Consider the following 25,374-nt stretch of genomic DNA (forward strand, 5'->3'; position numbering starts at 1 on the left):
TTAGAAAGCTGAAAAAAAGGACGGGGTACAAGACTGTGTACATCATTATTTTTAAAATCGCGGAAACTACACTCCCAGAATGCATTGCGAATGTTGTTGTTGTTTCCTGAAATACAGCCCTTAAATCACGCTCAGTTTAGTTATCCAGGCCAGCATATGGCCTGAAATGTAGTGATTGTCATCTCTGTGGACTCTCTTATCGTCATCTTTAACACAGTGCATCATATTTGTAAAAGAAAGTATTCGCTCACGCAGTTCTGCTGATGTGCAATAATCTGCCGGGCAGACAGGGGGCAGTAAGCTACTTCCGCGGTAACCGCAAGATATGTGAAAGAAGAAGAAGCTAGACCAATCACAGACGTCGTTTTTACGTTTAGCAGCATGGGAAATGCAGTTCTTCTCCGTGCGATCTTGATTAAAACGTGTTTTTACTAAAACTAGAGTGATTGCATACATACTCGGGGGTTCTACAGGAGCATATGGAACCATTTTACAACCACCAGCCTAGTGGTAAGTGTACATTGAATTGCTACGACTTTGTGGCTGATAATGAAAAACCCTATGGTAAATATGAATGGCCAGCTTGCTTCCGACACCTCACTGCGATGCTCTATAAAGAGCAGCGGCGTCAGTTCAGAAAAAGCTAAGGTATGGCAACATGACTGGTGTCTTGCACCAGTCATGAATATAATTATAATACCTTGTTAAAGTGACCATTTTGTTAAATTTTGCATTTGTAGTTATTTTACTGTAATTTAACAACATAATAACCAGCTCAGAAAGACAAAGAGACATTCATGGATTTATATTTAAAAGTAACTTTTATTTTCCCCACAAAATACGTTGTTACACGGTTGGACCCCTATCGCAAAATATTTCTCTCTCTCTCTCTCTCTCTCTCTCTCTCTGTGCGGTGAATTTGAGCGCTCTAAGATGACGTTGCTTCAGGACAGTTCATGTTCATGTTCAGAATATTTTTTCCCCTCTTAATTTTCATCAGAGGAAATAACACTGAATGGTTGTGTTAGTGAGCCGGCCTAGGACTAGATAGATAGATACCTTTATCTATCTATCTAGGACTGAGGAGGTTGCAGGTACGATTCCAGCTCTCAACAATGTGTCGACGTGTCCCTGAGCAAGACATCAGCACTGAGCTGGCTGAAGCTGGAACTGAACATAAAAACAAAAACAAACAAACTAACGCTATAAACATACATGCACGGTTCGATGATCATGCCCATTTTGCAGTCACAAGGTGATTTTCTTTAAGACTGCTGTGGTAAATTAAACAAAGCAAAGACTATGCTATGACAGCATCCCTGTGTCAGCTGATCTGAGTGAGGGGTGTAGGGGTTGATCAGGTTTTGGAGGTATGGAGGAGCCGTACCTTTGGCTGCTTTGGAGGTCAGCATCGGTGTTTTGTATTCAGCAACCAGGAGCCAGTGGAGGGAGCGGAGAAGTGGGGAGACGTGTGAACATTTAGGCTGGTTGAAGACCAGTTTTGCCACAGCATTCTGGATCATTTAGAGAGGCTTAAAGGCCCACTTCACCTCTGGGACAACCAGATCTTATTTTATCGTTGTTTGGGACACGATCAACACAATCCTGAGTTCATTTAGCATCATATGATGCAGCATGATGCATCATATGATGCAAAATGCATCACTAGTCATGCTGAAATACTAAAATATCTCGAAACACAGATTGGACACGAAACAGATTGGATCATCAGATATATAATGTAATAATGTAATGTCATCTATTGTACAGATCCATATGAAAAATGTTGTGGAAAAGTTTATTTTCTGTAACTGAACTAAACATTATAATTTTTGATACGTTGCGCACGCAGCAAAATATTCAAAACCTTTTGTTTTAATTTAGATTTTTATGGCAAATCTAAAATCCATGTCTCAAAATATTACAATATTACAAGAGACCAAGGATTTATAATACAGAAATGTCAACCTTCTGAAGTCTTCTGAAAGTTTTTTTTAAGCCAAAAGACGACTACAGTCTGTCGTCGAAACTCAAGATTTTCAAAAAATGGCAGACCTCCAAGTACACAACACGTCGCAGCGTACCACACTAAACTAAACATAATCAAGTCAATACTGGAGATGTGGCGTAACAGCATGGATTTCTACACAGAGGGCAATTCTTTCAACATGCAGCATTCAAGACTAGGAGAGTTTGGACAAGGCAATTCTCTTGAATGCTGCCTTCAGGTATGGCATGGAAAGAGGGGGCATTTGCATTTCTTTTACCGTCTGAGGACGACCTAGAGAGATAGGGTGCGTTCGGAAATACCGCACGGAGCACACTGGCCAATACAAACTAATACGTGAGTGCGTACGGGGTGCGCATTTCCGAACGCACCCATAGCGAAAACTGCATTCATGGTCTGGAGAGAGGGGGCACTTTTTACAGACAGACATCAAAATTACCTGGGCAGACATTTTACTGCTGTGCCATGCATCGAGCGCTCCCTAATGTTCACGTGAAGGACCCCCCCCAAATACCCCCATCTGATAGTGACACAATGACAAACACATTAGTTTTTCTTTTCCTCACCAGTCAGAGTTTTATTCTTTAAATATACATAGACTTTTATTTTCCATATTAAATAACACCCCCCCCCCTCCCCCCCATCATCATCACCACCACACACACACACACACACACACACACACACACGCACGCACGCACACACGCACGCACACGCACACACACACCCTTCCTCTCCCGGAGAGGAATGACATCCAGCAGAAAGAACACACTCTACTTTGTGCAGCTTGTTGACACGTTAAGACATTTGCGAAAAGAAGAAGAAAAAAAGACAAAATAATAATAATAATAATAATAATAATAATAATAATACAGCATGTTTTTACCCCTTCTCTGTCTCTCTCTCTCTCTCTCCCCGTTTTGAACGGAAGAAGATGGAGGAAAAGAAAAAGAAAAAAGACAACGTCAACATCCACAGTGTCCCTCAGTCTGGCTACATCAAAGAAAATACCCCCCCCCCCCCCCCCCCCAAACACACACACACACTAAGGAAGAGTGGGCACTAAGGAAGAGTGGGCACTAAGGACGAGTGGTAAAATCGATGTAAATGTTGTCCACAATGTTTAAAAAAAAAATATGGTCTTTAGTAATGTAAAGCAGCGTCTCCAACTTTAAAATGTCAAGGTCTCTCCTTATCCTCTGAGTGTACAAATGGAGAGGTTCCATTTGTACACTCTCAGAGTTAGAGACCTCTATGGGTCATTTTAGACCCATACACGGATTCCTTAAGCCCTTATCTCTGAGGGGAGTCTGAGGTGAAGAGATATCACCTCAACTTTTAGGGGATAAGCTATCACCTAAAAAATGTGATGGCCATCATAGTCACAGACTCACGGTGAAGTCCTATCACCGTGCCTCTAAAACCAGGGGGCACACTGATTGGTCTAGATCGACCAATCAGCGAACGGGGTGATGGGGAGATGTCTGAAGGTAAAAACAGAGGAGAGATGTCTAGGTCCGCGGTGAGGAGCCTAATGACGGCTAATGACGTAAGGTTGTAGTTTTCTGACTTTAAAAAGACTACAGCACAGTGATAACCCATCACCGCGGACTACACTATGTTAGGGCCATTAGAATCCACTCTGAGAAGCACTGCATCTATGATGTGAACATGGTTCACCATCATCAGACCCTCCAACTCCTCCTTTCTGCCCCAGACTCATTGGACATACATACAGGTTTCTGTAGCAACAGAGCACCCGAGTATGGCGTCATTCGCTCATCCTACTTTAAGTCTGACGTCATTCACCCATCCTACCTGGGGGATGTCTCTATCTTTGGAGTGGGCGGTCGCGTGTGGACAGGGATTATTTTCCGAGTCTAGGACACCCGCGGGCGTCTTCTGAACGCTGCGCGTGCGCAGGGTCAGAGCCACGCCGAATATTCAGCGATTTTTCCGGAAGCAGGGGACGGAGGAGTGACACCAGGACGTCGGTGCTCTGTTGTAGAAATACTAGACCTTGACTGTCAACATGTACGAGCGTGTTCTAATCATGTATACCAGGGGTCTTCAACAGGGGGTTCGGGACCCCTAGGGGGTCCTCAGACTTACTACAGGGGGTCCTCCAAATCTTTGTGTGATGGAATCTTTTTTTGTCCTTGTTTATATTAGCGTCCATATTCTGAGAACTTTAGCCAAAAATAGCCGATCTACAAGCTCATACCGCCTCGCAGTACGAGGCGTTGTGAGCTTATTGATCGGCTATTTTCGGCAAAGACGTTTGGTGTCGAGGGGAAAAAAGAGCACACTAAGTACAGAGTGAAAAGGTTGTGGGGGTCCCTGCTTCATCTCTCTCTTAGCTAAGGGGTCCTTGGTCTGAAAACGTTGAAGACCCCTGATGTATACTTTACGATACATTCTGTGTATACAGATGTGCCATGTCAAATCTACACACGTCCTCCCCATTGGCAAGATGGTAGATTGTCAGGGGATTGGCAGAACATTGAGCTTGTAGATCTGCTATTCTTGCTATTTTTATGACCTCCTCTGACTTGGAAGTTTAAATCTATGAAAGTGGATCCTGCTTTTCAATGGGAATGGAGTGGTTTCTTGCCATTTGCAGTTTTCTGATCAAATACGCATCTGTTCTCCTTAAAAATTTGAAAGGCAAAGCAGGGAAAGAGACATTTACAGGAAAATTGCAGTAAAGTCTGTAGACTTGAAACGGCACAGTTGTATCTACTGTACTGTATGTCCATCTGTACTGTACTGTATGTCCATCTGTATGAATGATGTTTAATGGAATTAACTCATAAAAGGCACTGCTCCATTCACACGGGATGGGATTCCCTTCAACCCATTTATGCCTGAACGCAAATCTGTTCAGATTTGAACCACTTTAACCATTATTTTATGCTTTAACTATTAAAACATAGCAGATCTACAAGCTCACTATTTTTGATGCGATTCTATGACCCCCAAAATTACATGGGTTAGGACCCCCATCTTAAAATATGTTGTTCCAGGGACCCCCTCAGAAGCAAATATTTGCATCAATTTTAAAGATATATATATATAAAAAAAAAAAAGGATTTACATTTTACAAGCGTGTCTATCTTCTATTTTTCAATAGTTAAAGTATTAAATAATGACGTCAAGGTGCCCACTCTTCCTTGGGTTTATGTCCTGAGTTTTGTCCTATCAGGGGTCCAGGGTGTCTGTCTGTCTGTCTCCTTTCCTCTGCATAGTGAAGGACCACGCCCCCCTCCTCCAATGAGAGGACAGAGGACGTCCAACAGGTGTGGGTCTTGCAGGCTTGCGATTGGTCTAGCCCCCGGGGGGGTGTGGCTTAGCAGGCAGATTAAAGGACACTAAGAGGAGCAGAACCTGGCTGTGTTAGTTTAGTTTATAGTCACAAGGCATGCATGTTAACACACTTCCTAAAGTGTTCTAGTGTGTGTGTGTGTGTGTGTGTGTGTGTGTGTGTGTGTGTGTGTGTGTGTGTGTGTGTGTGTGTGTGCGTGCGTGCGTGCGTGTCTGTCTGTGTGTGTGTGAGTGTTGTGAGAGATTGTGTACAAGTCTTTTCAAGTTTGCGTCCATAGCAGTTTTTTCAGACCCGTTGGGGTGGGTCAGGGTGGGTTCATACTCTGGAGGAGTATCTGGGGTTCCTGGGCACCTCGGTGAAGCTCTTCAGCTCGTAGGGGATCCCGTTGTCCACCTCGATGGACTTGCGGGAGAACAGCAGCCGGATGTCGTCGTGCAAGTAGATCTTTCCAGACTTGGAGCTCTGGAATCTGAGGAGGAGCCAAAAGACGATGAGAACAGTTTAGCAAAAGAGACTTCCCTTCAACGCTGCCAATGAACCAACTTGCACCTTGCAAGCAGAGCGCGCCATGAGGTGCCCTCACCTCTGGCATCACCAGGAATGCTGGTCCCTCATTGGCTGTTAACCTTTTTGTTGCCAAGCATTAACACAGTCAGTGCCATATGTAGAGTGGGACCTCTTATATTGCCACCAAAGGGTACAAAGGGTAAAAAAATAGTGTGCACGCTGGTGCACGAATTCGTGCACAGATCATGCACCACGCATGTGCAAGCTTTTCCCAGCTTTCAAACAAAAGAATCCGCTTGGAAATCCGTTCAGGCATTCAGGAGATAGCAGCCCATTATGTTTTCTTCAAATGTAAACAAACATGGCTGACTTGTTTGAAAGATGGGGTTGGTATTAGGGGTGGCTCGGTATCAACATTTTGTTATCGCGGTTACCGTCCTCCCATTTACCGCCGGTATTGCGGTAATTACCGCACCCCCGTATCTATTAATTAAGGTTCGGCGATAAGACAAAATATTCCTATCATCTGCCCAAAATCCGTCGCTCCACAGTCCTATAAGCCCGACTGCTCGAGTTCCCCGTACAGCACAGTGGGTCTGGCTTTTGAAAGTAGCAGATCTACAAGCTCACAACGCGTCGCGTTCGCAACGCGTTCTGAGCTTGTAGATCTTTGCAGTGTCGGGTTACTATAGTAACGTAGGCTACAGAGGCGTCAATTGGGTATGGCAAGCTATGGCACCTGCCATACCTAGGCTACAGGGGGAAATAATAAAATGTACTTTCATCGTGCCTGTTGCTAAGGTATGGCAACATGACTGGTGTCTATCATGTTGCCATACCTTAGCTTTTTCTGAACTGACGCCACTGGTAGGCTACTGGGGCTTCACTGCACGCTGTTTGTGAACAAACCAGATGAGACGGGTATAGTGATTGTGTACGGTCTGTGATTATGCAAACTCACGTCTCAAATCGCATTGATTGAGTGGTGATATAAACATAGTAAACAGGTTTTAGTTACCAGACTTGACAGAAAAGGTTGTAGTCGAACAACGACGGGCACACGCGCTATACTGTAAAAGTACTCACTAGCGCTGGTTTCATTTTCGGTTTTAGTCCTCGCGTCGCGCTCCGCCCGTATGAATAAAAAAGAAACGGCCACGAGGTATGTATAAACATACTTGTGTGAGTTGTGTCGTGTGGATTATGGAGAAAGTTTAACGCTGCTGACCGAGGCTACTGCACTGCTCCAGTGTCTACTGTGTCTCACTCTCTGTCGGAGACTGTGACGGGCCAAGCTTCCAATTGTTCCAAACATGTGGTGCGCGGCCCAGAGCAGAGCGGCATGAAGCGCATGCGGTCCTCGCTTCTCCCCCGTTTTAAAACTCGCTCGTTCTCAATAAAAATAGCCTATTTTTTGTCTTTTTTGACCGCGGTAAGGACCCTGACACCGCGGTAGGCCGCGGTATACCGCGATACGGCGGTACGGCGGTTACCGAACCCAGCCCTAGTTGGTATGGGGGTTAAACATGCAATTTCGTGATCACGATCATGCCTAGTACATTGTTGGACGTCCACAAAACATGTTTTATTTATTTATTTTAAAAATATTTATTTTCAGAGATGATTGGGCTACGGTCAACGCAACCAGAACCATAGAAGGCTTTCTTTTTGTTTTGGAAGGCACTTCTAAAAAACACTTGCCATGTTAGTCTATGGGGCGATTTTATCAGAGCATGTTAGTCTATGGGGAGATTTGATCAGAGCATGTTAGTCTATGGGGTGATTTGATCAGAGAGGCTTTACAGAACCAGATTCCTCAGAGACGATCGCACAAACACATTTATTTCTGCACACTCTACGAGAGTCGTGTGCGTGCACAGGTGTGCGACAGAGAATATTCTGCGATTTTTCAAGGGTAGGGGAAAAAAACATAATTTTGACCATTGAATGGGTTAAATGAAAAATAATTCATATGTGACTCATGTCAGTGCGCACACACACACACACACACACACACACACACACACACACACACACACACACACACACACACACACACACACACACACACACACACACACACACACACACACACACACACACACACACACACACACACACACACCTGAGGTGGATCAGGTAGCAGAGGATCTTCTTCCTGTCCACGCCCGCTGTGGAGGCCCCTCCCCCGCCTGTGGAGGCCCCTCCCCCGCCTGAGGAGGCTCCTCCCCCTCCTGAGGAGGCACCTTCCCCGCCTGTGGATATGACATTTTACATGACGATTAATCATCACTCAAATAATTGCGATTAACGATTTAATTGTGTTTTGTGTCGTCCACAATTACATTTCTGTTTGGCTTGTAGGCTTTGAAGTTGCATATGGCAGATATGACACATAACCTAAATATACAAAGAAACAACTGTCACGTTTGACAACTTTATACCTAAAAACAGAACATTGATAGTGGAAATAGCTGATCTGCAAGCTCACAACGCAACACGTTGTGTTTCCTTACACCCTTCTGGGGGGTGTAAGGAGGGTCAAAGCCAACATTTACATCTGCAGTTTCTGTTGGCTAACGTGTGGTTGTTGTTCTCAGGTTTCAGCTGCAGATCACCACCAATAGGTTAGGGGTTGTGAGGGGTGGAGTTAACAATCCACATAATTCAGATTTCAATGAAATCTGAATATATTTCATTTGAAAGCTTATATTCTGTAATTTTATGATCTGCACAAAGCTGAAAAAAGACCAATGCCGACATAAGGACCTTTTCTCCGGCCTCGGTCAACAATTCACCGTTTGTCACTGGCCAACCAGAAAAAACCATTCACTTTTTGCTATCGGGGGTGGAGTTTGTGCAGTGGAGAATGTTGCTTCAGGCTTTCAAAAACTGTCCGCTCTGCGCGACACGGCATTCGTCCAGTACGGCCGCGGGCGGTGATAGCGATCTCGCTCATCATAATGAATAAGCTTCAACAAACTAGTTCACATGGACCTTATCAATGGTCTAACTAGTTACGATTGGGTACATATATTTTAAATGGGCAGAATTACGAAAAGCCAGCCTATTATGTGAGGAGAACTATAATCTGGCTCTCCTCTTCCTACCCAAGATGCAATGCGCTTTCTCTTTCTATTTCTATTCTCTCTCTGATCCAGAGGATTAAACTAATTAAAACATATATTTTCGGGGGACAACTACTGTTTTGCTATGTAATTACTGTACCTTTTTCTTCCCTTTTTATTAATATCACGTAGATGTGTTTTTTTGGTACTTTATATAGCTGTAATGAGGCTATGAAAAAATAAAAAAATCCCATCCACTTCCACTATAAAATAATCTGCAATGGATGATTCTGTCCCACTGGGATTAAACAAATTAAAACATGTATTTTCGGGGAAACCCCCTGTTTTGCAATGTAACTACTGTACCTTTGTCTTCCCTTTTTATTAATATCACCTAGATGTTTTTCCTTTGGTACTTTATATAGCTGTAATGAGGCTATGAAAAAATAAAAAAATCCCATTCACTGCCACTATAAAAACAATCTGCCCAGGGTCAAATGTCCCACCATAGTAACAGGGCAGAATGGGGCGGGATTTGCAAAAGCTACCTGTGGAGGCCGCCTCCGCTCTGGCTTCAGGCTCCTCCCCCTTGGCTTCAGGCTCCTCCCCCTTGGCCCCAGGATCCTCCCCCTTGGCCCCAGGCTCCTCCCCCGGCTCCACGGGCACCAGGAAGATGCGGTGCCGCAGGAAGGTCATGTGACAGGAAGGCATGTCTCCCAGGTTGTAGGAGACCAGGAACATCTTCACCACCGTCTTGTTGGGGTTGAATAAGGTCTGTGCGCACACACACACACACACACACACACACACACACACACACACACACACACACACACACACACACACACACACACACACACACACACACACACACACACACACACACACACACACACACACAACACACACACACACACACACAGAGGGAGCTTGTTACTTTGTATTGATAATGAGCACTTCATCGATCTTGCTTATTGAGCCGGGCTTTCATCCATCCCACTATAGAGGGTGTGCACTAGAGCTGGGATACCCGACCGAAAACCTGCGGGGCCCGTCGGAACCCGGGGCTTCGGGTTCGGGCCGGACATTTTCATAATTAATTGTCGGACGTCGATTCGGGTCGGACATGTCATGCACTCTCTCTCTGTGTGTGTGGCACTGTATGTGTGCTGCTTGCTCTAATGCTGCAGGCATGGAGACATAACTCTAAGCATGGAGAACGTAGCAAACGCTGAGGTAAACGTGGTGTAGTGTTTATTTTGCGAGAGTTGTGTGCAGTGCACTGTGCAAGCCTCGTCCGTCCAACACACACATTACCAATTTAATCCTGGCTTATACTTCGTCGTCACGGCATGTTCCGTGCCGAAATTGGCTGATCTACAAGCTCACAACGCATCGCATCCGCGACGCGGTGTGAGCTTGCAGATCGGCTATTTTCCAGACACAGAAACGTGCAGGATGAGTGTGCAGCTGCATTAGAACAAGTCTGCTAGTCAGTGTAAATCAGTGGCTTCCTCAAAGTAAAAGAAAGGTGGGGAACAAGCGGTGGGAAATATAAGGGTCAGGCCTCGAAGCGGGTCGGACACATTTTAATGATTAATGGTTGGATGTTGATTTGGGTCGGACAAAAAACTGTTCAGCGTGGACTAAAAAAATCCCAGCTCTAGTATGCACATGCATAAAGTTAGTGACAAAGTGAGTTTAACGTTGTTTAATGCAATCAGAAAGGACTTTTATGTTTGGATGTATGGGCTGTCAAGACCAGAAAGTAGTTTTTTGCCACTCAGTAGGCGTTCTCGCATAACTTCTGGGTATGATGATGATGTCACGCACATACCCTCTAGAGAGCTTTTTCTGATATTTTGTGGAAAGATGTGAGACGACAAATTCAGATTTTTTTTTTTTTTTAATTGATAAAAAAAAAACTCCAGTTGTTGTGACTGTAAGCTTGTGGCTGACCACCATCAATGAAAATGACAATTGACAAAAGAAACAAATAGTATCATTAAATATAATTAAAACAATCCTTCATTAGTGTGCAACAAGTTTTAAATGGCTTTATATTATGATACTGTAATCATTTCATCATCGCCTTTTGTCTTGATTGTTTAAACATGACGTCATGGGCCGCTGTATGCTCGATAACAGGCTTAATAAGCCCAAAGCTTATTGATAGCCCAGCCTTATCATCCCCTGACCCTTCTTTGTATTTTCCAACTGTATATATTTTGTTTTTTTATTTTCCTTTTTTTCCCCTGACTATAGTACTATATAGTACTGTCGTCTATCCGTCTGTAATTCAATGTTATATGAGATACTTCAATGGTTTCCTGTGGAAATACGCTTTTCTAGGATCTCCTTTTAGTTGACCTTGTACCAGTGACCTGTACTGTCATGAAACTGTACCTTTTCCTATGCAAACTGACAATAAAGTGTTCAATCAATCAATCAATACCAGGTACTCAATACATATGTTATGGAGTTTGTAACAGGCTCAGGTTTCGAGCTCTTTTCAGAAACCCTGGGTAGAGACATTTGGAGGCGTGTTCATGTTCGGTTGCGCTCGGGTGCTGCTCTCTGAAAACAGCAGATCTCCAAGCTCACACAACGCGTCGCACGGGACGCGTCGTGTGCGGCGTCGTGTGAGCTTGTAGAGCTGCTACTTTCAGGAAAGACATACAGTATGCTATAACTGGGGAAACTCTGGAATGAGCAGAGAAAGAGTTAAACATCTCACCACTTGAATGGTCCCTGCTCTGGGTACGCTGTAGCCTTTCTTTCCCAGGGGCTCCAGGGAGATCACCCCCTGTGTACACACACACACACACACACACACACACACACACACACACACACACACACACACACACACACACACACACACACACACACACACACACACACACACACACACACACACACACACACACACACACACACACACACAGCTGAACAAAGCAGAAACCAGACAGTGAAAGCTCTACCAGCTCACAGTCCTGTTGTTGCTGTCAGGCAAAACCCTCATATCTCCAAGTTTCACATTTGTATAGATTTGGTAAATTCAACTTACCTAAAACTGTCACACTGACTCGCACAAAAATAACACATCTAGATTGTAGATCCAATACTTTTACTCCTACTCCTCTACATCTCGGATCCAAATTTTGTACTTTTCACTCCACTACATGTATTTGAAAACTTTAGTTACTTTGTGTATTGGGGTGGCCATAGCTGGTTCTAGAATACCTAGGATACGATCCCAGCTCTCAGCGAAGTGTCTATATACATTTTGGCCATTTGAAAATAGATAATTTACTAGCTCACAATGCATTGCTGTTTTCAAACGGCCAAAATGTATAGGCAATAGGATAGGATTGAAGCGGTTAATGTATTTTTTTTATTTTTTTTTATATATATATAATAATCAATCTGCTATTTTTATAAATTTGAAAACTTGAAATGGGACATTCTGCATAACAAGTACTATTATTTTGGTACTTTCTTTTAGCCCGTGCTAACTTTCTTTCACTTGTAAACAGTGTTGATACTTTCATGTGAGGAAAACATCTGAGCACTTTCTTTTCCACATGCACTGACTCAGACTCACCAGGAAGGGCGAGGGGGCGCTGTGCTCGGTGGAGATGTGGTAGTAGGTGACGGCGACGGGCAGGGTGGCGTGCTGCGGGCAGTAGGAGCCGCTGGCACCGATCTCCACCGTGAAGCCCTCGATGCTCCCCGACGGGCAGAAACGACCTTTCAGCATGGACTCCTGGAAGACAAAACAAACACACCTTTCAGCATGGACTCCTGGAAGACAAAACAAACACACCTTTCAGCATGGACTCCTGGAAGACAAAACAAACACACCTTTCAGCATGGACTCCTGGAAGACAAAACAAACACACCTTTCAACATGGACTCCTGGAAGACAAAACAAACACACCTTTCAACATGGACTCCTGGAAGACAAAACAAACACACCTTTCAGCATGGACTCCTGGAAGACAAAACAAACACACCTTTCAACATGGACTCCTGGAAGACAAAACAAACACACCTTTCAGCATGGACTCCTGGAAGACAAAACAAACACACCTTTCAGCATGGACTCCTGCACAACAAAACAAACACACCTTTCAGCATGGACTCCTGGAAGACAAAACAAACACACCTTTCAACATGGACTCCTGCACAACAAAACAAACACACCTTTCAGCATGGACTCCTGGAAGACAAAACAAACACACCTTTCAACATGGACTCCTGCACAACAAAACAAACACACCTTTCAGCATGGACTCCTGGAAGACAAAACAAACACACTTTTCAACATGGACTCCTGCACAACAAAACAAACACACCTTTCAGCATGGACTCCTGGAAGACAAAACAAACACACCTTTCTGCATGGACTCCTGCACAACAAAACAAACACACCTTTCAGCATGGACTCCTGCACAACAAAACAAACACACCTTTCTGCATGGACTCCTGCACAACAAAACAAACACACCTTTCAGCATGGACTCCTGCACAACAAAACAAACACACCTTTCAACATGGACTCCTGCACAACAAAAACACAAGAGGCTTCAAGCCTGGAATTTCATCATTTTAGGGGCAAGGCCACTTGGCCTTTGGGGCAGGAAGGCCATCAAATAAAACAATGATTTTAGACCATTGAAATAATTAAACAAATGTAAGGGTTACATTTAATATGTAGAATATCTGCTGTGAAATGAATAAACAGGTATTTACAATCTGATGCTCAGCCCTGCACAAATCAAAGATACTGGATTGGTTTAAACATGGGAACTCAACAAGACACTGGTGTCTATATGACAAGAAAGACACTGTTGTCTACATATGGACAAGAAAGAGACACTGGTGTCTACATGACAAGAAAGAGACAGCTGTGTCTCTGTCTACATATTGACCAGAAAGAGACAGCGGTGTCTCTGTCTACATATTGACCAGAAAGAGACAGCGGTGTCTCTGTCTACATATTGACCAGAAAGAGACAGAGGAGAAAGTGGTTCAGTCAGCTGGGGCATTAAGGCCACTGTGGTCTCAGGTCATGCCATTGGTTTGAGGGGCACAAGGCTAAACTGAGGGGCAATGACAGCCATGGCCTTCATGGCCTCCCTGAAAGTTCTGCCCATTCATACTGCACTTTTAGAGCTGAATTTATTTCGGTTCGGCTCTGTCTAAACTACAATATGACATCATTCAGAGGTTCTGTCTAAACTACAATATGACGTCATTCAGAGGGGGGGGTACCATCATTAATTTGGCTGTTCAGTGGTGAAGAAAGTACTCAAATGTTTCACTTGAGTAAAAGTATCAATACTGCAATATAGAAATACTCTGTTACAAGTAAATGTCCGGAATTCAAAATGTACTTGAGTGAAAGTATGAGAGTATTGGCATCAAAATGTACTTAAAGTAAAAGCACAGAATGTTTGAAAATAGCAGATCTAAAAGCTCACGACATGTACAGTATGTCGCATCATGGCTGATTTTGTCTGCTTTTTGCTTGAACTAGAATGTTGCCAGGGTGAAAGCTGACATCCAGGCAGTTCTCACAACCAACACTAGAGGGCACATATGGACACACATTTCAGGTTTTCAATTCATTTCTTCTTTCTTTTTGGCACAATGTCAGTTTTTAATGCATCCTACTATAATCCTCCAATAAACTAATCTCTGTCTTTTTGTTCTTCTGTCTTTATGTCCTCGTCCAGAGGGTTGGGTCTGTAGATCAGTGGTTTTCAAACTTTAAACAATCCTCTAATTGTGTAGACTTCTTGTAAATTAAGTAATGCACATGTTTAACAATAATTGAACTCTTGAAAGCGTACAATGAAACCAAATGGACCCTTATGGGTCTCAAGGGTTAAAGATCTACAAGGGTCCATTTGGTTACCAACTCTCCATCATATACAGTGCCTTACGAAAGTATTCACTTTTTTCACATTTTGTTGTTACAGCCGTATTCAAGAAAATTATCAAATTACTTTTTTGCTCAGAATTCTACACACAATGTCGCATAATGGGAAACATATTTTAGAAAGGTTTGCAAATGTGTTAAAAATTACAAAATCCCATGTGCATAAGTATTCACACCCTTTAATCAATACTTTATTGAAGCACCGCTGTATGTGCTTGTATGTGTCTAAGGGACGGCATGAGGCAGATCGCCCCCCGCTACCCCCGCCTCCCTGTTTCTCGCTCCCAGACCACGCCCCCGACCGTTGCTCAAAAAAGACAGCGCTTCCCACAGTTGGTCCTTTGAATGAAAACAATAATAAAATAAACTCGAAATAGCCTGGATCTATTTGACACATACAAGTGCTGGCAGCAATCAGAGCCTCAGTTCTTCTTGACTATGATGCTACAACTATGATGCTACAACCTGGCACACCTATTTTGGGTCGGTTTCTCCGATTCTTCTTTCAGATCTTCTCAAGCTGCATCAGGTTGCTTCAGTGCTCAGCCATGTTCATATTTCTCCAGAGATGGGAGTCCGGGTGGGCCTTCTCCAGAGATGGGGGTCAGACCCTTCCTCACCCTGGAGGCAGCCCAGCTCCTCATTCAGACATCTGTCATATCAAAGCTTGACTATTGTAACTCTCTCCTCACTGGTCTCCCGGCATGTGCACTTAAACCTCTCCAACTGATCCAAAATGCCGCGGCACGACTGGTCTTCAACCAGCCTAAGTTCTCACATGTCTCCCCCCTTCTCCGCAGCCTCCACTGGCTCCCGGTTGCGGCCCACACTGAATACAAAACACTGATGCTGACCTTCAAAACAGCCAAAGGTATGGCTCCTCCATACCTCCAAAACCTGATCAACCCCTACACCCCCACCCGTTCACTTAGATCAGCCAACACAGGGATGCTGACATAACCCTCGCTAAAAACTCCAGGGCAAAAATCCACTCCTGGCCCCCAAATTGTGGAATAAACTCCCTGTCGCACTTAGAACAACGGACTCACTCGCTAGCTTTCGCCGTGGACTGAAGACTCACCTTTTCAGACTCCACCTAAACCCTTAGCACTACAGAAAAAATCAATGACCATACATAAAGCTAGTTAGTATTTGTTTTTTTTGTGGTTTTTAGAACGAACTGATTATATTGTGTTTTTTCTAGATAGATATCCATTTGCATTTGTTATATTGTTGTTGATATACTGACATATTATCTTGTTTATTATTGTGATGTTGTTATCTGCTTATTGTAAGTCGCTTTGGATTAAAAGCGTCTGCTAAATGCCTAAACTGTAAACTGTCCGGGTGGGTCTTCTCCAGGACTCCAAATGGGCTGTCACGTGTCTTTCACTGAGGACTGGCTTCCATCTAGCTACTCTAGCATGAAGGCCTGCTTGGTGGAGTGCAGCAGAGATGGCTGTCCTTCTGGAAGGTTCTACCATCTCCACAGAGGAACACTGGAGCACTACTTCCTAAAGGTCAAGGATGTTCACGATCACAACCACTAATCATGTTCAACTAATCATGTTCAACCTAGATTTAAACAAGGCTCTAATTCGTTCTCCTGCTATACCATTAACATGTGGAAGGCCCTCCCGCAAGCCTTAAAGGAGAGCAAATCCATAGCCTCCTTCAAAAATTGGTATGAAAAGTCACCTTCAGGCGGCTGCTATTCGTAGAAGATGCTATTCGTGACTGTCTTTTTTTCTTTTCTTTTCTGCTTTTGTAATTGATGTTATCCTATGCAAAGTACTATGTTCTATCCGTCTGTCTTTCAATGTTATATGAGATACATAAAGTGATTCCTGTGTAAATAAGCCGTAAAGCTTTCTAGGATCTCCTTTTAGTTGACCTTGTAGCAGTGATTTGCGCTGTCATGAAACTGCACTTTTTCCAATAGACCGTTTGTCAGCCTTCTGATTGGTCCCTGAGACTCCCTGACTGGCCAACCAGAAAAAAACATTCACTTTTTGCTATCGGGGGTGGAGTTTGTGCAGTGGAGAATATTGAATGTGCCTTTCAACAACTGTCCGCAGTGCGCGACACGGAGATCGGCCGGTACGGTGATAGCGACGGCAAGCGTCAAGCGATCTCGCTCATCATAACGAATAAGCTTCAACAAACTAGTTCACATGTACCTTATCAATGGTCTAAGAGTCACGATTGGGTACATATAATTTAAATGGGCAGAATTACGAAAAGCCAGCCTATTATGTGAGGAGAAACATTCTCTCTGTCCTCTTCCTAGTACCCAAGATGCAATGCGCTTCTCTTTCTATCTCTGATCCAGAGGATTAAACTAATTAAAACATTTATTTTTCGGGGGAAAACTACTGTTTTGCTATGTAATTACTGTACCTTTTTCTTCCCTTTTTATTAATATCACGTAGATGTGTTTTTTGTGGTACTTTATATAGCTGTAATGAGGCTATGAAGGGGAAAAAAATCCCATCCACTACCACTATAAAAGAATCTGCAAAGAGGATTCTGTCCCACTGGGATTAAACAAATTAAAACATATATTTTCGGGTAAACCCCCTGTTTTGCAATGTAACTACTGTACCTTTGTCTTCCCTTTTTATTAATATCACCTAGGTGTTTTTCCTTTGGTACTTTATATAGCTGTAATGAGGCTATGAAGGGGAAAAAAAATCCCATCCACTTCCACTATAAAAACAATCTGCCCAGGGTTAATGTCCCATCATAGTAACAGGGCAGAATGAGGCGGGATTTACAAAAGGGTTTATTGCAAACTGCTAATAAACTCTTCAATCAATCAAACTGTCAGAGTGACCATTGGGTTCTTGGTCACCTCCCTGACCAGGATCCATCTCCCCCTCAGTTTGACCAGGTGACCAGCACCTCTGCTCTAGGATGAGTCCTGGTTGTTTTGGCCAGGGGTAGGCCAGGCGGTGGACATTGCTCGTCTGTATATCTTTATGTATGTAACCCTGTTTTATCCCATGTGTTTTGCATACTTGGCTGCTGTGTCGCAAGACACATTTCAGTGACAATACTGACAATAAAGTACTATATCATATCATATCATATCATATCATATCATATCATGTTCCAAAAGTATTGCATTTACGGATTATGGAGACTACTGTGTTTGTTGGGATCTTCAATGCTGCGTAAGGTTTTTGGTAATTTTCCCCAGATCTGTGCCCCGATACAATCCTGTCTCAGATCTACAGACAATTCCTTTGACTTCATGCCATGGCTTGGTTTGTGTCTGACATGTTAACTGTGGGACCTGATGCCTTTCTAAATTAACTAACATCAATTACTGTAAATGTACCATAGGCTGACTAATCTATAGAAACATCTCAAGGATGATTAGTAGGAACAGGATGAACCTCAGCTCAATTGTGAGTGTCATAGAAAAAGGGGGTGAATACTTATGCACGGTGGGTGACGGGGCACCATGGGGTGCCGTGATGCCAGTCCAGGAGTGCCGCGAGATAATTGATAACATTTGGAATTCATCAATATCACTACATCAATATGACTTCACTATGCTTAGTAAAACAGACCTGATTTGCACTGTACTTGATGAGTTCTTTTTCCATCTACAGCAACTCTTCACCAAAAACAGCAGATCTACAAGCTCACAACGCGTCACAGCGTGACGCGTTGTGAGCTTGTAGATCGGCTATTTTTGATGAACCTTCCTCCCAGAATAGGCATGCTGGGGTTCAAGTGGTTAAACATCAAGTAGGCCTATAACGTTATTTTCGGTCAGTTCTGATGGAAACGGATATTTCTCCAATAGGATATAAGATTCTATAAATTAACAGTGTAATTCAGGAGTGCCGTGGATGAAAAAGTTATTTACAGGGGTGCCCTGAGTCAAAAAAGTTTGAAAACTCCTGCACTAGAAGAGTTAAAGGTCATTAAAGGTACCTCAAAGTTCCCTAGCAGGGATCTGCTGAAGGAGGACGAGGGCCAGCTGGAGGCAGGACGACACGCCGACTCGCTGTGTCTTCCACTGCGGAGCTGTCTGCTGGAGGGGACACAATGTTTTTATTTGCAAAAGATTTATCAAAAATAGCTGATCTACAAGCTCGCAGCGCAGCACTCGCAGCTCGTATTGAGTATAAGGGCATTAACGACTTGTGATTTTGCAAGTCGACTCGACTCAGTAAAAAAAATAAGTCGACTTTATCGTTTGATGACGTCATCACATCACACACGACCCCCCAATTATTTTAGGGGGCCCCCAGATGATTAACTTAATGTGAAACATTGTTTTCTCACTCAACTGTAAACAAACCAACATAAAGTTTAAGTGTATAGAGGGTATCTGCACATTTCTAAAGTGACAATTTAAGGACTTTTTAATACCTCTAAAATGACAAATTATGGTAAACATTGTTCAAATTGTCAAATACTAGAGGCAGAAATTGTGAAAATAGCCGATCTACATGCTCACAATGCAGATCTGCTATTTGCTCACAATGTAGATCTGCTATTTTCACAATAGAAAGTATTATTATTATTATTATTTTTCAACTTCGACTTTCTCTGGTGGGAGTCGACTTGTGTAATGAAGTCGACTGAGTCAACTTGTCGACTTTTTCGTTAATGCCCTAGGGGACACAATGTTTTTATTTGCAAAAAGAACTTCAAGATGATAAAAAATAGCTGATCTACCAGCTCACAGCGCAGCACTCGCAGCTCGTATTGAGTATCATTGCTTGTGTTTGACATGGCGGTGACATACTTGTGTAGCACTGACTAGCATTGACTGTTTGGACACTTTTTGTTTGGCGTTGCATTGATTAGTTGTGCTTTAAGTATTGCAGGATTTGTGTTACGATGTGACACTTTTGAGAGTTCATTTTTATAACTGTGATATTATTGAATGTTTTCTTTGCTTGCTATTTGTTATGTCCATGAATTAAATACCAAGGGCTTCCAACGTAAAAAAGACCGTAAAAGGTCTTATTTGGGATGTTCCTTTTAGGCAGGGTGTTTAACTGTACTTGTACTGTACTACATTTATATTGTATTGACTATACTTGTACTGTTCTCCATTTTTGTCTTATGAAATAATCAATCAATCACTCAATCAATCAATCAATCAATCAACCAACCACTGCTTTTTCGACACTATGTATGTATTATTCTTTCTTTCACTGTACACAACAGTACTTATTTTTTTCTTTTCTTTTTATACTTCTCTGTAACCATGTAACCTTAAACTGCTGTGCTGCCTCTGGGCAACTGGGATAATAATAAAGCTATCAATCTGGCACTCTGTGCCATGCTGTGAGCTTGTAGATCTGCAATTTCTTTTTTAACAGTTAAAGTATAAAGTTATGGTTAAAGTGGTTCCAGGTCTTAAGGGGTTAACTCCATTATGGTGCCATTTTGATGCTTTTTTTACCTCTTCACCCGCAGTGCACTCTTCAGCCTCCGGGTGGCGCGGGAGCAGTCTGTAGCACCCTGGAAATACAGGGGTTCAAAGGTCAAAAGGTTAAGATCACTGTCACCTCTCCCAGGTAGTCCCACTGCATGTCTTTAAAGACAGACTTTACGTTACAGCAAGGGTTCACACAATGAGCCCGTTCCCAAGATGCACTGCAATCTGCCATGGGCAGATGTGTCTTATGGGGGCTGGTAGTGTTACTGTAAATAGTAATAATGAAATCACCTGCTCATTGTGTCTAAAAAGACATTTAGCCACTTGTACGCAAATCAAAGTAATTAAAATCACTAATATGATAGAAAGCAGTAAATTAAAACATTTTAACACTCATCTTTTATGTTCTCTAACTACAATCTAAAATATGAACCCTTTAAAACCCAATCTACTTATTTTATGTAAAAGCCTTTTTAATATTTTTTTTTCTATTTTTTTGGTCTTATTTTAGTATTTTTACTGAACGTTACAGCACTTTGGTCTCATTTCCAGGACAGGAATTTCAACAACCCAAACTAGTAGGTAAATGTAGGAGAACAAAATGAAGGCATATGTTTTTTGCGACCCATAAAGATGTGTGCCATTGTTTGTGCTAAACGGTCTTGAAGCCATAGTATTGGTGGCCTTTGGCTGGGGTTCTCATACTGTTTTGGCACAGGTCACCACCTGTAAATAACCTTTTCATCCCCGGCACACCAGGATTACAGTTATTTTTTTAGAATCTTACATCATATTACGCTACATAAATAAGCACATCTTTCCACCTGAGATTTGGTAAACCCTGAAGAAGACTGATGCAGTCCAAACGTTGGTTTAAATTAAAGATTTTGCATCGTGGCTGAAGAGCTGTGAGGCGTCTTTTCTTCTTGACAAATACAAACTAGACTAAAATGTTAGGGAGGGACTAGTGGAGAAGGGATACAGTAGATCTAAGACTAGTGGAGAAGAGATCCAGACTAGTGGAGAAGAGATCCAGTAGAACTAAAAGACAAGTCATTTAATGTTTGGTTGCACTCTGAAAATAGCAGATCTACAAGCTTGTAGAGCAGCTATTTTCACCACTCAATCAAGTGTAAAATTAGCCATTACGACGCCATCAAGGCCTGTCGACTGAAACTGTAGCTGACCCTACGTATTAACAGCGGGCAACAGCCGGCGACTCTGGGCGATGTCGTCCAAAAGTTAAACTATTTTCATTTGTCTGGGCGACATCGCCTCATCGCCTGCTAGCGATGAGGCGACGGGGTGACGATCATAGACCGTAAGAAGTATGGACGGGGGTAAACGTCACGTGACCCATTGGTTTCTATCAGAGCCAACATTAAGCTTGTTTTGCCCTCATATAGGTGTCTGTCCGCCATCATTGTTTTAATGGAACCCAGGGAATGCTATTGGTTACCAACGGTCACTTGCAACCACAGGGATACTTGGGTAAATGTGTTGAGCCTGCCGAAAATAAAGCACACAAAGAAGAATCATCACAAGATAGCCACACCCCTCCTACAGCATACCCTGCTTTAACATCAAATATAACATAAATGGGACCATATTTTCACAAAACGCATATCATGGTGATTGAAACGAGGCTTTAAACTAGCGACAGGAACAATAAAGTATTTATGATAATGTTTATTAAGGCAGGGGTTTTCAAAGTGGGCAAAATGGCAATAATCTCAACGGTTTCCTCGCAACATAATTACTGTCGGGCAGAAACCTCGTATCTCCAAGTTTCAAATGTGTACGTCTTTTGGTAAAGCAAAGCCCCGCTTCATCATACAAGACTGTCGCACAAAAATAGTGAAAACAGACGATCTACAAGCACACAACGCCTCGCGATGCGAGTTTAGTACATTTTATAGATGATGAATACAAAACGAACGGTTTTGGACAAGGTTTCCACCCGACAACGCCGATATGCTATAAATATAAGGTGCTGGGAGTGAAAATTATAATGTAGGGGTGCCTCGGATTAAAATAAATATTTATGGGGTGCCCTGAGACAAAAAATTTTGGGAACCCCTGTATTAAGGTAAGAAAATCCAATGTAAAATTTCTGGGGAAATGAATGGAATCCTATGGAGAACATGTTGCTTCTGGTACCAGAACAGCACAACTAGCGGCCAAACATAAGAACTTTCAGTTCTGTATTTGCTTCATTTTAAATCGGGACAACTGGTGACCTGGTGCTAACAGAGCTATGGGTGCTAATACTCACAGGGTGCTGGGAGCTGGGTGCTGCCTCACACACGCATACGCTGCCCATGTACTGCCCGCAACCGGGCGCAGAGCTCACCCTCTGGGCGTCCCCCTCCTCGGACCCGTGGACCCCCACACCCCTTTGGGGTTCCACATCCTCTGACCCGGCGTGGACCCCTGTCCCTCTCTGGGGGTCCCCCTCCTCCTCGAACCCGGGCCCCCCCGCACCCTCCAGTGCCATCCCTCCCGCCGGCACGCACAGTGGTGGGAGGAAAAAAAGTACTCAAAATGTTTGCACTTCAGTAAAAAAGTATCAATACCGCAACGTACTGTAGAAATAAGTAAAAGTCCGGAATTCAAAACACACTTGAGTGAATGTACAAAAGTGTTAGCATCAAAATGTACTTAAAGTCACAAAAGTAAAAGTACTCGTTATGCGGAATGTCCCATTTCAAGTTTTCAAATGTGTGGAAAATCTTTTTTTCTTTTTCCGCGACGCATTGTGAGCTTGTAGATCAGATATTTTCGAATGGCCAAAATGTATAGGGTTCAAGTAGTTCATGTATGTTTTGTAATAATAACCAATCTAAAAAGTAACTAGTAACTAAACGTTTCCAAATAAATGCAGTGGAAATATTTGGATCCGAGATGTAGCGGAGTAAAAGTAAAAGTATTGGAAACACTCAAGTAAAGTTCAAATACCTCAAAATCGCACTCAGGTATTCGCGAACAGTACTTAGGTAAAAGTACTTAAACCACCACTGCCGCCGCCGCGGAGCGCGGATTAAGGGTCTCTACGTCACAGCTAGGGGGCGCTAGCCTGGCCGTCCCGGTCCGACCCGCTACACCCCACCGCGGGGAAGGACATCCATTTGTTCAGTCGTCGGTCGTTTCGTTCTCTGCGTTACGTCTCGGTCGCGTCGTCTTTCCTCGTCCGAATCGAAAGAAAAGCACGCAAAGCACCTCCCCCTCCGTCTCTCTCTTTCCGTGAAGTGCTTCCCTCGACCCCGGGGGTCACTATGATCCCTGACCACCGTGTGACTGACTGGCAAACCCCCTGTCCCTTTGTCACCTTTACCCCCCCCCCCCCCCCCACACACACACACACACACACCAACCTTCATAGAAGTGAAAAAGGAAAAGTGGTTCTGGAAACCAACGGGCCTTATCTGACCACTGGGAGGCCAGAAAGAGCCATGCAGAGGTGTGTGTGTGTGTGTGTGTGTGTGTTGGGGGGGGGGGGGGGGGGGTCAGAACAATGGCAGCCCCCTCAATGGGTGTCGTTCTGGAGCTGCTCTGGCTGTTCCAGCATGGGGTGATGATGGTTTTATTGTCATTGCCAGGACCACAGCAGGCTGGAGGAACTATATGTGTCAGGACACAGATTCAGTAGGAATGAGGGACCGTCTGTCAGTCAAACTAGTCCCCCCAGCCAGGGACCTGTGAGGTGGCCTCACCATTATAACAGGGGTCTTCATCAGGGGGTCCGGGACCCCTAGGACAGGGCTTTTCAAAGTGGGTGACGGGGCACCCTGGGGTGCCGTGACGGCAGTCCAGGGGTGCCGCGAGATCATTTGATAATATTTGGAATTTATTTGGACACTTGAAAAAAGAACCCAACCCTAACCCAAGTACAGTCAGTTCTAACCAAAATGGCTATTATCTCAACGTTTTCCGCGCAACATAATCACTAAAATATCATTACTGTCAGGCAGAAATGTCTGTCACACAAAACTAGTGAAAAAGGCAGATCTACAAGCACACAACGCCTTTAGCCCATTCAGGCCGGGTACACATTTTAGTGTATGGGAGGGGCTTACAGTACATGTTCAGTATGTATCAACATATTTGTTTTTGTAGGCTAATTTCTGATTTGGGCCTAACTATAGGTTAGGCCTAAATGGGTTAGTACATTTTATAGATGATAAATACAAAACAAACGGTTTTGGACATACAAGGTTTCCACCCGACAACGACGATATGCTAAAAATATAAGGTGCTGGGAGTGAAAATTATAATGTAGGGGTGCCTCGGATTAAAAATGTATTTATGGGGTGCCCTGGGACAAAAAGGTTTGGGAACCCCTGCCCTAGGGGGTCCTCAGAGTTACTACTGTACAGGGGGGCCGCCAAATCTCTGTGTGATACAGTAGGATAATTATTTTAACTGGTCTGGTGCCAAGGCCAGTTGAGGGCGCCAAAGACCGCGTGCCTTGCCAGAGTCACTCCCATTAACCAGCGCTGTAACATACGGGGACTCACGTAGCAGTGATGTGCGTGTTCACGATCGTGATTGTCGTGAAAATGACCCGGATGAAGTTAGCTTCAAGATAGCCATAGGCTATCACTCATGTTAGAAGTTTAGCCATAAATAAACCTTGTCCGCTTCCATAAGAGCACAGTTCAGAGAAAATGAGCTTCAAAGATGTGAGAATGCATTGGATTCGGCGGCGCGATTCGGCGGCGCGACGCTCTCGCGGGCCGATGTAACAGATCGCGGCCGGCGGCCTGGATGAAAATTTAGCCTCAGGCTTCGGTGAGGCCTCCGAGTGTTTAATTCATTTTATATAAAAAGCCGAACTAGTTCGGGATCGGCACCCCGTGAAACGTCCTGCCGCCGACAGCATAGATTGTCTTTAGATAGAACGTCTTTACAAGCAGCTCAGGGTAAGTAAAATAGCAAAGAAATTGTCTCTTGCCGAAAAAAAGCCGAACTTGTTCGGGATTGGCACAGTAATGTACACTTATTAGCTGGCGGACCTCCATTTGAAAAGACATGCCAGGGACCCCCATATAAGATTATTTTAAGGGCTCTAGCACGACTAGCAGTGATTCTCAACCATTTTAATTT

General features: G+C 43.6%; 1 pseudogene across 1 annotated transcript in view; it reads right to left on the minus strand.

Annotated features, from left to right (window-relative positions):
* Positions 1 to 2,672: 2,672 nt before the first annotated feature.
* Positions 2,673 to 25,374, minus strand: part of LOC308296144 — a 49,120-nt pseudogene continuing 26,418 nt past the window's right edge. The window contains exons 8-14 of the transcript XR_013963362.1: positions 20,293 to 20,351; positions 18,807 to 18,906; positions 12,516 to 12,677; positions 11,646 to 11,714; positions 9,545 to 9,682; positions 7,966 to 8,053; positions 2,673 to 5,802 (exon numbers count right to left, since the gene is read on the minus strand). The product of XR_013963362.1 is annotated as an uncharacterized misc_RNA (transcript). The remainder of the gene's footprint in view (positions 5,803 to 7,965; positions 8,054 to 9,544; positions 9,683 to 11,645; positions 11,715 to 12,515; positions 12,678 to 18,806; positions 18,907 to 20,292; positions 20,352 to 25,374) is intronic.

Source organism: Nannobrachium achirus (assembly GCF_963921795.1).
Source record: "Nannobrachium achirus genome assembly, chromosome: 12".
In the NCBI taxonomy this organism is placed as follows: domain Eukaryota; kingdom Metazoa; phylum Chordata; class Actinopteri; order Myctophiformes; family Myctophidae; genus Nannobrachium; species Nannobrachium achirus.